Genomic DNA, 13,754 nt, shown 5'->3' with positions numbered 1-13,754 from the left:
AGCTCTCCACTGCTCTGTCCTTGTGTGACTTGATGACATCACTTCAGTGTCACCACATCTCCCTTCACTTACTTAGCACCCTGCTGTGTGTGTGTGTGTGTGTGTGTGTGTGTGTGTGTGTGTGTGTGTGTGTGTGTGTGTGTGTGTGTGTGTGTGTGTGTGTGTGTGTGTGTGTGTGTGTGTGTGTGTGTGTGTGCGTGCGTGCGTGCGCGCACGTGCATGCGTGTGTGAATATGTAATGTGCATAACTGTGCATGCATTAGCCTCTGTGTCTGTCTGCCTGTCTGTTTGTTTTTCTGACTGTCTAAGTATGAACAGTGCTTTCAGAAAGTATTCACACCACTTGACTTTTTCTACATTTTGGTGGGATTAAAATGGATTAGTCCTTTTTTGTAAACGATCTACATAAAATACTCAGTAATGTCAAAGTGGAAGAAAAATTCTAACGTGTAAAAAATAGAAAACACGTATGTGTACAAGTATTTGATACACTGCCGATTTTGCAGGTTTTCCTACTTACAAAGCATGTAGAGGTCTGTCATTTGTATCATAGGTACACTTCAACTGTGAGAGACGGAATCTTAAACAAAAATCCAGAAAATCCTCATTGACATGATTTGGAAAGGCACACACCTGTCTAAAACCAAGCCATGAGGTCGAAGGAATAGTCCTTAGATCCTCCCCAAATACAGGTTTGCCAAGCTTGTAGCGTCATACCCAAGAAGACTCAAGGCTGTAATCGCTGCCAAAGGTGCTTCAACAAAGTATTGAGTAAAGGGTCTGAATACTTATGTAAATGTTTTTTTTATTTTCAACATTTGTTAAAATAAAACAGTTATTGCTTTGTCATTATGGCATATTGTGAGGGGGAAAAAACAATGTAATCAATTTTAGAGTATAGTTGTAACACAAATGTGGAAAAAGTAAAACAATCTGAATACTTTCTGAAGGCATATACATACATTCCCACATATATATTAATACATATACTCTACATATGTACATATAAATGCACATATATATATATATACACACACACATTCCCACATATATATTAATATGCATACATATACTCTACATATATACATATAAATACACATATATATATATATATATATATATACACACATTCACACATATATATATATATACATACATTCCCACATATATATATATACATACATATACTCTACATATATACATATAAATACACACATATATATACACACATTCACACACACCTTTTTAAAATATATTTTCCTTACCACCCCCTCCCCCAATTGGAGGAACATTCAATGGTGAGAAATGTCTCCGTCCTTGGAGCAAAAACATTGTGCTTTCCAGGAGCACAAGTACAGGACATCAATAAGCTGCTCCCAAACATTTTAAACCAGCATCAGGACATTTAGTCTGTCAAAGTTCATGTGGGATTTAATGACATTATGAAGGGCAGCTCAGAACAGTTGAAGATGGATTTTAAAGAACGGATTGGGTCACTACTTGACACCTACTAACGCCCCATAATATCTGGCCCCCTGCCCTCTCTAAATCGTGGCATTGAAAGGTTCAGTAGACTTTTTGCCCTCCATAACTGGCTACGAGACTATTGCAGCTTTGTGGGTGTCACATTTATTGACCATTTTGATAGCTTCTGGAAACAAAGCTCATATTTTGAGTTGGATGGGATCCACCCAAATCATTTGGGTTCCTGGGTACTTTCACAAAATTGTAAGGATGAGACAATGACTTCACAATGACCCAAGCCCAGCTCATTTAATCCCTGTCAATGAGTTGTCATAATGCTTCAGCAAATTTACATTATCCCAGGGGCGTTGGAAGACACAATGTAAGTAACCTAACCTGATCCCACAGCTATTGCTTGCAGTAATGATGTTAGCGCTGAGGCGGTGTGCCCTAGTAGGAAGTGCACTGTGTACCACCCTGCACTAGCATAAATAACATGAGCATGTCTACCTTCCCGGTAAAGCAATAAAAACAACCAAGCATTGCAGAAAAGTTCTACAAATAGCCCATGTTAACATATGTAGCTTAAGAAACAAGGTTCATGAAATCAGTCATTTGCTAGTAACAGAATGATATTCATATTCTGACCATCTCTGAAACTCACTTAGATAACACCTTTGATGATACAGTGGTAGCAATACATGGTTATAATATCTACAGAAGGTCAGAAATGCCAAAGGTGGACGTTTATATTCAGAACCACATTCCTGTAAAGCTTAGAGAGGATCTCATGTGAAATAATGTTGAGGTCATATGGCTTCACGTTCATCTGCTTCACCTAAAGCACTTTCTGGTAGAAAGCTGCTATAGACCGTCAAGTGCTAACAGTCAGTATCTGAATAACATGTGTGAAGTGCTTGATGATGCATGTGATATCAACAGAGAGATATAATTTCTGGGTGATTTAAATATTGACTGGCTTTCATCAGGCTGCCAACTCAACAGAAAGCTTCAAACTGTAACTAGCGCCTGTAACCTGGTTCAGGTTATCAGTCAACCTACCAGGGTAGTTACAAACAACGCAGGAATTAAATCAACAACCACATGTTTACTAATGCTGCAGAAATTTGCTTGAAAGCAGTATCCAAATCCATTGGATGTAGTGATCACAATATAGTAGCCATATCTAGGAAAACCAAAGTTCCAAAGGCTGGGCCTGTAACGGTTCTCCTCTTGTGAAGTAGAGGCGGACCAAAGCGCAGCGTGGTGGTTGTTCATAGTATTTTATTACGACACTATACATGAACAAACTAACGGAAAAACAAGAAACGTGAGAACTCAAAACCTAATACAGCCTATCTGGTGAACACTACACAAAGACAGGAACAATCACCCACAAACAAACAGTGAAACCCAGGCTACCTAAGTATGATTCTCAATCAGAGACAACTAATGACACCTGTCTCTGATTGAGAACCATACTAGGCCGAAAACATAGAACTGACCCAAAACATAGAAAAACAAACATAGACTACCCACCCAACTCACGCCCTGACCATACTAAATAAATGCAAAACAAAGGAAATAGAGGTCAGAACGTGACAGTACCCCCCCCCCAAAGGTGCGGACTCCGGCCGCAAAACCTTGACCTATAGGGGAGGGTCTGGGTGGGCGTCTGTCCGCGGTGGCGGCTCTGGCGCGGGACGCGGACCCCACTTCGCCATTGTCTTAGTCCGCCGTATTGTCCGCCTCCGTGGCTTACTCCCCATGCCCACCCCTCTCAATGACCCCACTGGACAGAGGGGCTGCTTGGGACAGAGGGGCAGCTCGGGACAGAGGTGAAGCAGCTGCTCGGGACAGAGGGGCGGCAGCTGCTCGGGACAGAGGGGCGGCAGCAGCTCGGGACAGAGGGGCGGCAGCTGCTCGGGACCGAGGGGCGGCAGCAGCTCGGGACAGAGGGGCGGCAGCAGCTCGGGACAGAGGGGCGGCAGCAGCTCGGTACAGAGGGGCGGCAGCAGCTTGGGACAGAGGGGCGGCAGCAGTTCGGGACAGAGGGGCAGCTGCTCGGGACGGAGGGGCAGCTGCTCCGGGCGGAGGGGCTCTAGCGGCCCCTGGCTGACTGGCGGCACCTGGCTGACTGGCGGCACTGGCGGCCCCTGGTTGACTGGCGGCACTGGCGGCCCCTGGCTGACTGGCGGCACTGGCGGCCCCTGGCTGACGGGCGGCACTGGCGGCCCCTGGTTGACGGGCGGCACTGGCGGCCCCTGGCTGACTGGCGGCACTGGCGGCCCCTGACTGACGGGCGGCACTGGCGGCCCCTGGCTGACGGGCGGCACTGGCGGCCCCTGGCTGACGGGCGGCACTGGCGGCTCCTGGCAGACGGGCGGCATTGGCGGCTCCTGGCAGACGGGCGGCATTGGCGGCTCCTGGCAGACGGGCGGCACTGGCGGCGCTGGGCAGACGGGCGGCACTGGCGGCGCTGGGCAGACGGGCGGCACTGGCGGCGCTGGGCAGACGGGCGGCACTGGCGGCGCTGGGCAGACGGGCGGCACTGGCGGCGCTGGGCAGACGGGCGGCGCTGGCGCTGGGCAGACGGGAGGCTCCGGCAGAGGCGCCGGACAGGCGGGAGGCTCCGGCAGAGGCGCCGGACAGGCGGGAGGCTCCGGCAGCGGCGCCGGACAGGCGGGAGGCTCCGGCAGCGGCGCCGGACAGGCGGGAGGCTCCGGCAGAGGCGCCGGACAGGCGGGAGGCTCCGGCAGAGGCGCCGGACAGGCGGGAGGCTCCGGCAGCGGCGCCGGACAGGCGGGAGGCTCCGGCAGAGGCGCCGGACAGACGGGAGACTCCGGCAGCGCTGGAGAGGAGGAAGGCTCTGGTAGCGCCGGACAGGCGGGAGACTCCGGCAGCGCTGGAGAGGAAGGCTCTGGACGGATGGGCCGGAGAGACAGCCTGGTACGGGGAGCTGCCACCGGGGGGCTGGGGTGTGGAGGTGGTGACGGATAGACCGGGCCGTGCAGGCGCACTGGAGCTCTTGAGCACCGAGCCTGCCCAACCTTACCCGGTTGAATGGTCCCGGTCGCCCTGCCAGTGCGGCGAGGTGGAATAGCCCGCACTGGGCTATGCAGGCGAACCGGGGACACCGTGCGCAAGGCTGGTGCCATGTAAGCCGGCCCAAGGAGACGCACTGGAGACCAGATGCGTAGAGCCGGCTTCATGGCACTTGGCTCGATGCCCACTCTAGCCCGGCCGATACGCGGAGCTGGAATGTACCGCACCGGGCTGTGCACCCGCACTGGGGACACCGTGCGCTCCACAGCATAACACGGTGCCTGCCCGGTCTCTCTAGCCCCCCGGTAACCACAGGAAGTTGGCTCAGGTCTCCTACCTGGCGTAGCCATACTCCCTGTTAGCCCCCCCCCAAGAAATTTTTGGGGCTGACTCCCGGGCTTCCATCCACGACGCCGCGCTGCCTCCTCATACCAGCGCCTCTCCGCTTTCGCCGCCTCCCGTTCTTCCTTGGGGCGGCGATATTCTCCTGGCTGAGCCCAAGGTCCTTTACCGTCTAATTCGTCCTCCCATGTCCATACCTCCTCGCGCTGCTCCTGCTGCTGCTTTCTCCGTTGCCCATTACCACACCGCTTGGTCCTGTTGTGGTGGGTGATTCTGTAACGGTTCTCCTCTTGTGAAGTAGAGGCGGACCAAAGCGCAGCGTGGTGGTTGTTCATAGTATTTTATTACGACACTATACATGAACAAACTAACGGAAAAACAAGAAACGTGAGAACTCAAAACCTAATACAGCCTATCTGGTGAACACTACACAAAGACAGGAACAATCACCCACAAACAAACAGTGAAACCCAGGCTACCTAAGTATGATTCTCAATCAGAGACAACTAATGACACCTGCCTCTGATTGAGAACCATACTAGGCCGAAAACATAGAACTGACCCAAAACATAGAAAAACAAACATAGACTACCCACCCAACTCACGCCCTGACCATACTAAATAAATGCAAAACAAAGGAAATAGAGGTCAGAACGTGACAGGGCCTAAAATAGTGTATAAGATGTCATACAATACGTTTTGTAGTGATTCCTATGTTGTTGATGTAAAGAATATTTGTTGGTCTGTGGAGTGTAATGATGAGCAATCAGACGCTGCACTTGACACATTTACAGTTGAAGTAGGAAATTTACATACACCTTAGCCAAATACAGTTAAACTCGGTTTTTCATCATTCCTGACATTTAGTCCTCGTAAAAATTCCCTGTCTTAGGTCAGTTAGGATCAATACTTTATTTTAAGACTGTGAAATGTCAGAATAATAGTAATTTCAGCTTTTATTTATTCTATCACATTCCCAGTGGGTCAGAAGTTTACATACACTCAATTAGTATTTGGTAACATTGAGTCAAACGTTTCGGGTAGCCTTCCACAAGCTTCCAACAATAAGATGGGTGAATTTTGGACATTTCCACCTGACATAGCAGGTGAAACTGAGTCAGGTTTGTAGGCCTCCTTGCTCGCACGTGCTTTTTCAGTTCTGCCCACAAAATTTCTATGGGGTTGAAGTCAGGGCTTTGTAATAGCCACTCCAATACCTTGACTTTGTTGTCCTTAAGCCATTTGCCACAACTTTGGAAGTATGCTTGGGGTCATTGTCCATTTGGAAGACTCATTTGCGACCAAGCTTTAACTTCCTGACTGATGTCTTGAGATGTTGATTCAATATATCCACATCATTTTCCTCCGTCATGATGCCATCTAGTTTGTGAAGTGCACCAGTCCCTCTTGAAGCAAAGCACCCCCACAACATGATGCTGCCACCCCCGTGCTTCACGGTTGGGATGGTGTTCTTTGGCTTGCAAGCCACCCCCTTTTTCCTCCAAACATAACAATGGTCATTATGGCCAACCAGTTCTATTTTTGTTTCATCAGACCAGAGGGCATTTCTCAGAAAAGTACGATATTTGTCCCCATGTGCAGTTGTAAAGCGTAGTCTGGCTTTTTTATGGCAGTTTTGGAGCAGTGATTTCTTCCTTGCTGAGCGACCTTTCAGGTTATGTCAATATAGGACTGGTTTTACTGTGGATATAGATACTTTTGTACCTGTTTCCTCCAGCATCTTCACAAGGTCCTTTGCTGTTGTTCTGGGATTGATTTGCACTTTTCACACCAAAGTATGTCTCCTTCCTGAGCGGTATGGCGGCTGAGTGGTCCCATGGTGTTTATACTTGCGTACTATTGTTTGTACAGATGAACGTGGTACCTTCAGGCATTTGGAAATTGCTCCCAAGGATGAACCAGACTTGTGGAGGTCTACAATTTTTTTCTGAGGTCTTGGCTGATTTCTTTTGATTTTCTCATGATGTCAAAAAGGCACTGAGTTTGAAGGTAGGCCTTGAAATACATCCACAGGTACACCTCCAATTGACTCAAATTGTGTCAATTCCAAGCTGTTTAAAAGGCACAGTCAACTTAGTGTATGTAAACTTCTGACCCACTGGAATTGTGATACAGTGAATTATAAATTAAATAATCTGTCTGAAAACAATTGTTGGAAAAATTACTTGTCATTCACAAAGTAGATGTCTTAACCAACTTGCCAAAACTACAGTTTGTTAACAAGAAATTTGTGGAGTGGTTGAAAAACGAGTTTTAATTACTCCAACCTAAGTGTATGTAAACTTCCGACTTCAACTGTATGAAATTGCTTATCTCATTTACTAATAAACATGCACCCATTAAGAAAATGGTTGTATAAACACATAAATTGTAGTGGATTGATGATTAATTGAAAAAATGTTTTGGTTGAGAGGGACGAGGCAAAAGGAATGACAAATACAGTGCCTTGCGAAAGTATTCGCCCCCTTGAACTTTGCGACCTTTTGCCACATTTCAGGCTTCAAACATAAAGATATAAAACTGTATTTGTTTGTGAAGAATCAACAACAAGTGGGACACAATCATGAAGTGGAACGACATTTATTGGATATTTCAAACTTTTTTAACAAATCAAAAACTGAAAAATTGGGCGTGCAAAATTATTCAGCCCCTTTACTTTCAGTGCAGCAAACTCTCTCCAGAAGTTCAGTGAGGATCTCTGAATGTTGACCTAAATGACTAATGATGATAAATACAATCCACCTGTGTGTAATCAAGTCTCCGTATAAATGCACCTGCACTGTGATAGTCTCAGAGGTCCGTTAAAAGCGCAGAGAGCATCATGAAGAACAAGGAACACACCAGGCAGGTCCGAGATACTGTTGTGAAGAAGTTTAAAGCCGGATTTGCATACAAAAAGATTTCCCAAGCTTTAAACATCCCAAGGAGCACTGTGCAAGCGATAATATTGAAATGGAAGGAGTATCAGACCACTGCAAATCTACCAAGACCTGGCCGTCCCTCTAAACTTTCAGCTCATACAAGGAGAAGACTGATCAGAGATGCAGCCAAGAGGCCAATGATCACTCTGGATGAACTGTAGAGATCTACAGCTGAGGTGGGAGACTCTGTCCATAGGACAACAATCAGTCGTACAGTGCCTTGCGAAAGTATTCGGCCCCCTTGAACTTTGCGACCTTTTGCCACATTTCAGGCTTCAAACATAAAGATATAAAACTGTATTTTTTTGTGAAGAATCAACAACAAGTGGGACACAATCATGAAGTGGAACGACATTTATTGGATATTTCAAACTTTTTTAACAAATCAAAAACTGAAAAATTGGGCGTGCAAAGTTATTCAGCCCCCTTAAGTTAATACTTTGTAGCGCCACCTTTTGCTGCGATTACAGCTGTAAGTCGCTTGGGGTATGTCTCTATCAGTTTTGCACATCGAGAGACTGACATTTTTTCACATTCCTCCTTGCAAAACAGCTCGAGCTCAGTGAGGTTTACTACATAAAGCCATGACTACATGGAACTCTATTCTACATCAAGTAACTCATGCAAGCAGTAAAATTTGATTTAAAAAACTGATTAAAAAAATACACCTCATGGAACAGCAGGGACTGTGAAGCAAGACAAACCTAGGCACAGACACATGCATACACACACACGATAACATACGCACTATACGCACACACGTACACATAGATTTTGTGTTGTTGATATGTCGTAGTAGAGTAGGGACCTGAGGGCACATACTTAATGTGTTGAAATCTATTGTAAATATATTGTAATGTTTTTAAAATTGTATAACTAACTTAATTTTGCTTTACCCCAGTAAGAGTTGCTGCTGCAAATGGTGATCCTTGAAAATGTCAATACAAATGTAGTCTTGGTAAGCAACTCCAGTGTAGATTTGGCCTTGTGTTTTAAGTTATTGTCCTGCTGAAAGGTGAATTTGTCTCCCAGTGTCTGGTTCAGTCTGAAAGCAGACTGAACCAGGTTTTCCTCTAGGATTGTGCATGTGCTTTAGCTCTATGACAAGCATTCTCGTAACATGATGCAGCCACCAATATGCTTGAAAATGTGGTGAGTGGTACTCAGTGATGTCTTGAGTTGGATTTTCCCCCAAAATAACACTTTGTATTCAGGATATAAAGTTAATTTCTTTGCCACATTTGTTGCACTTTTACTTTAGTTCCTTATTGCAAACAGGATGCATGTTTTGGAATATTTGTGTTCTGTACAGGCTTCCTTCTTTTCACTCTTTCATTTAGGTTACTATTGTGGAGTAACTACAATGCTGTTGATCCATCAACAGTTTTCTCCTATCACAGCCATTAAACTCTGTAACTGTTTTAAAGTCACCATTGGCCTCATGGTGAAATCCCTGAACGCTTTCCTTCCTCTCCAGTCAACTGAGTTAGGAAGGATGCCTGTATCTTAATAGCGAATGGGTTTATTGATACACCGCCCAAAGTGTAATTAATAACTTCACCATGCTCAAAGTGATATTCAATCTTTGCATTTTTTTCTACAACTCTACCAATAGGTTCCCTTCTTTGCGAGGCATTAGAAAACCTCCCTGGTCTTTGTGGTTGAATCATTGTTTAAAAGTCACTGCTCGACTGAGAGACCTTACAGATAATTGTATGTGTGGGGTACAGAGATGAGGTAAGCATTTAAAATCACGTTGAACACTATTATTGCACACAGAGTGAGTCCGTGCAACTTGTTATGTGACTTGTTAAGCACATTTTTACTGCTGAACTTAATTATGCTTGCCACAACGAAGGGATTGAAAACGTATTGACTTTTCATTTTTTATGAATTTGTAAACATTTCTAAAAACATAATTCCAATTTGACATTATGGTGTATTGTGTGTAGGCCAGTGACACACAATCTCAATTCAATCAATTTAAAATGCGGGCTGTAACACAACAAAATGTGGAAAAAGTCCAGGGGTTTGAATACTTTCTTAACACTGTGTTTGAGTGTGTGTGAGTGTTTTATATGCCTACGTTTGTGGGCCTTCATTTGTTTATTCGTGTCTGTGTCTGACTGTCTGAGACTTAATTTCTCATTTCTGTGTGCAGTCAGTCTGTTCTTTTGTTTTATTTAGTGCTTCGCTGCGATGCGTGGTTTTGATGAAGAACAGGCTAACTGAAGGAGGCTGGCTGAGTGAAGTCAAGTCAGTCGTGTGTCTGTGTGTCTGTGCTACTGTTCATAGCTCTTCTATTCCTAACTCCGCCATTGTTATTTAATTACCAAGGCAAAGGAATCCGTAGACTCACTTTAGCTCTTGCACCACTTAAACTCTAGAATAGAATAGTGGCGATATAATAAACTGACTTGGGTACCTAACTACTTTGGCTACTTTAACATATGCTTTATCATAGAAACACAGAAGAATGATATCAAGCTGTGCAAAGATGTAGTAAATCTGAAGTTCCCCTCCCCAACTTCTTCCATTCTCCTCTCCTCCCCTCTGCTTTCTGTGGGTGTGCCAGGCTCTCCATCTCACCCGTGTGTGTAATCCAGGGAGATTTGTTCAGATTAGAGGCTTTTAACAGGTTCACTCTGACAGGATTACTAGTTTGGGAATGGGAGGGCACTCTCGTCAATCCTAAATCCTGCCAGAAACACACATTCATCCCTACACTCACACACAAAATTGAGAGAGAGGAGATAATGAATGAATGAATGAAAAATAAGTGGAAGGGAAAGAGTAAGAGAAAAAATAATAACAAATGATGCGGCGAGGAGGGGAGAGGTACTTTACTGAAGACTGGTAATGACTGGTAGTGAAAATAAGAATTTGTTCTTAACTGACTTGCCTAGTTAAATAAAGGTAAAATAAAAAAATAAAATTACAGATCAGAGAAGATAGGTATTTTACTGAAGACTGGTAGTGATTATAGATCAGAGATGAGAGGAGAGGAGAGGTACTTTACTGAAAACTGGTAGTGATTATAGATCAGAGATGAGAGGAGAGGTACTTTACTGAAGACTGGTAGTGATTATAGATCAGAGATGAGAGGTACTTTACAGAAGACTGGTAGTGATTATAGATCAGAGATGAGAGGAGAGGTACTTTACTGAAGACTGATAGTGATTATAGATCAGAGATGAGAGGAGAGGAGAGGTACTTTACTGAAAACTGGTAGTGATTATAGATCAGAGATGAGAGGAGAGGTACTTTACTGAAGACTGATAGTGATTATAGATCAGAGATGAGAGGTACTTTACTGAAGACTGGTAGTGATTATAGATCAGAGATGAGAGGAGAGGTACTTTACTGAAGACTGGTAGTGATTATAGATCAGAGATGAGAGGTACTTTACTGAAGACTGGTAGTGATTATAGATCAGAGATGAGAGGAGAGGTACTTTACTGAAGACTGATAGTGATTATAGATCAGAGATGAGAGGTACTTTACTGAAGACTGGTAGTGATTATAGATCAGAGATGAGAGGAGAGGTACTTTACTGAAGACTGGTAGTGATTATAGATCAGAGATGAGAGGAGAGGTACTTTACTGAAGACTGGTAGTGATTCTAGACCAGTATTCAGACCCCTTGACTTTTTCCATTACAGCCTTATTCTAGACATTGTTGCATTGTAATGTATTGAAAATAAAAAAACAGAAATATTACATTTACATAAGTGTTCAGACCCTTTTCTCAGTACTTAGTTGAAACACCTTTGGCAGTCTTGAGTCTTCTTTGATATGACACTACAAGCTTGGCAAACCTGTATTTGGGGAGTTTCTCCCATTCTTCTCTGCCGATCCTTTCAAGCTCTCTCAGGTTAGATGGGGAGCCCCGCTGCACAGCTATTTTCAGGTCTCCCCAGAGGTGTTTGATCGGGTTCAAGTCCAGGCTCTGGCTGGGATACTCAAGGACATTCAGAGACTTGTCCCAAAGTCACTCCTGCGTTGTCTTGGCTGTGTTCTTAGGGTCCTGTTGGAAGGTGAACCTTCTCCCCAGTCTGAGGTCCTGAGTATTCTGGAGCAGGTTTTCATCACGGATCTCTCTATACTTTGCTCCGTTCATCTTTGTCTCGATCCTGACTAGTCTCACAGTCCAAACTTCCATTTAAGAATGATTGAGGCCAATGTGTTATTGGGGACCGTCAATGCTGCAGAAATGTTTTGGTAACCTTCCCCAGATCTGTGCCTCGACACAATCCTGTCTCGGAGCTCTACGGACAATTCCTTCGACCTCATGGCTTGGTTTTTGCTCTGACATGCACTGTCACCTGTGGGACCTGATATAGGTTTGTGCCTTTCCAAGTCATGTCCAATCATTTGAATTTACCACAGGTGGACTCCAATCAAGTTGTAGAAACATCTCAAGGATGATCATTGAAAACAGGATGTACCTGAGCTCAATATCGAGTCTCATAGCAAAGGGTCTGAATACTTATGTAAATGTGATATTTTCTTTTATTTTTTTTATATATATATAAATTTGCAATAATTTCTAAAAACCTGTTTTTGCTTTTTCATTATGGGGTATTGTGTTTTTTCAAATCCATGTTTGATTGAGGCTGTAACATAACAACGTGTAGAAAGGGAAAGGGTCTGAATACTTTCTGAATGCACAATAGGTGCTGCAGTAATGAGTGAGCATTGGGAATGGTGCCTGCTGCAAGCCACTGCCATGGCTAATTCATGAGGCCTCGCTGAGATATTACTTATTTATTTTCCTCCCTAATTTCGTGGTATCTAATTGGTAGTTAGTCTTGTCTCATCGCTGCAACTCCCGTACAGACTCGGGGGAGGCGAAAGTTTGAGAGCCGTGTGTCCTCTGAAACATAACCCAACGAAGCCAAGCCAAGCCGCACTGCTTCTTGACACAATGCCAACTTAAGCCGGAAGCCAGCCGCACCAATGTGTCGGAGGAAATACCATGCACCTGGCGACTGTGTCAGCGGGCACTGCGCCCGGCCCGCCACAGAAGTCGCTAGTGCGCGTTGGGACAAGGACATCCCTGCCGACCAAACCCTCCTCTAACCCGGGCAATGCTGAGCCAATTGTGCGCCGCCCCATGGGGCTCCCGGTCACAGCTCGAACCCAGAATCTCTAGTGGCACAGCTAGCACTGTGATGCAGTGTCTTAGATCACTGCATCATTCGGGAGGCCTACTTGCTTAGGTATTTAACTAGCCACACACACACACAAACACACACACACACACACATGCACTACACACAGACAGGCACACACAAACACACACTCACAAACTCACAGATTGGCAGTGGTGTAAAGTAGTTAAGTAAAACTACTTTAAAGTACTACTTAAGTAGTTGTTTTGAGTATATGGATTTTACTTCACTATTTATATTTTTGCCAACTGTTACTTTTACTTCACTACATTCCTAAAGTAAAGAATGTACTTCTTACTCCATACATTTTCCCTGACACCCAAAAGTACTCGTTACATTTTGACAGGAAAATGGTCCAATTCACACACTTTTTAAAAGAACATCCCTGGTCATCCCTACTGCCTCTGGTCTGGCAGATTCACTAAACACAAATGCTTCATTTGTAAATTATGTCTGAGTGTTGGAGTGTGACCTTGGCTATCTGTCAAAAAAAATAATTGTGCCATCTGGTTCGCTTAATATAAGGAATTTGAAGTGGTTTATACTTTTACTTTTGATACTTATAGTTTGAAGTCGGAACTTTACGTACAGTTAGGTTGGAGTCATTAAAACTTGTTTTTCAACCACTCCACAAATTTCTTGCTAACAAACTATAGTTTTGGCAAGTCGGTTAGGACATCTACATTGTGCATGACTGTCACGCCAATTGACATCAGTTGAGTCAATTGGACGTGTACCTCTGGATGTAGGCCTACCTTCAAACTCAGTGCCTCTTTGCTTGACATCA

At 44.6% G+C, this 13,754-nt stretch overlaps 1 protein-coding gene across 1 annotated transcript in view; it reads left to right on the top strand.

Annotated features, from left to right (window-relative positions):
- LOC139366344 (alpha-1,3-mannosyl-glycoprotein 4-beta-N-acetylglucosaminyltransferase B) overlaps positions 1–13,754 on the top strand; it is a 161,153-nt gene that overhangs the window by 97,725 nt on the left and 49,674 nt on the right. The gene's annotated exons all lie outside the window — the stretch shown is intronic.

This window comes from Oncorhynchus clarkii, chromosome 14 (assembly GCF_045791955.1).
Source record: "Oncorhynchus clarkii lewisi isolate Uvic-CL-2024 chromosome 14, UVic_Ocla_1.0, whole genome shotgun sequence".
Classification (NCBI taxonomy): domain Eukaryota; kingdom Metazoa; phylum Chordata; class Actinopteri; order Salmoniformes; family Salmonidae; genus Oncorhynchus; species Oncorhynchus clarkii.
The sequence above is the reverse complement of the archived record's forward strand: the minus strand, read 5'-3'. Positions and strand labels throughout refer to the sequence as shown.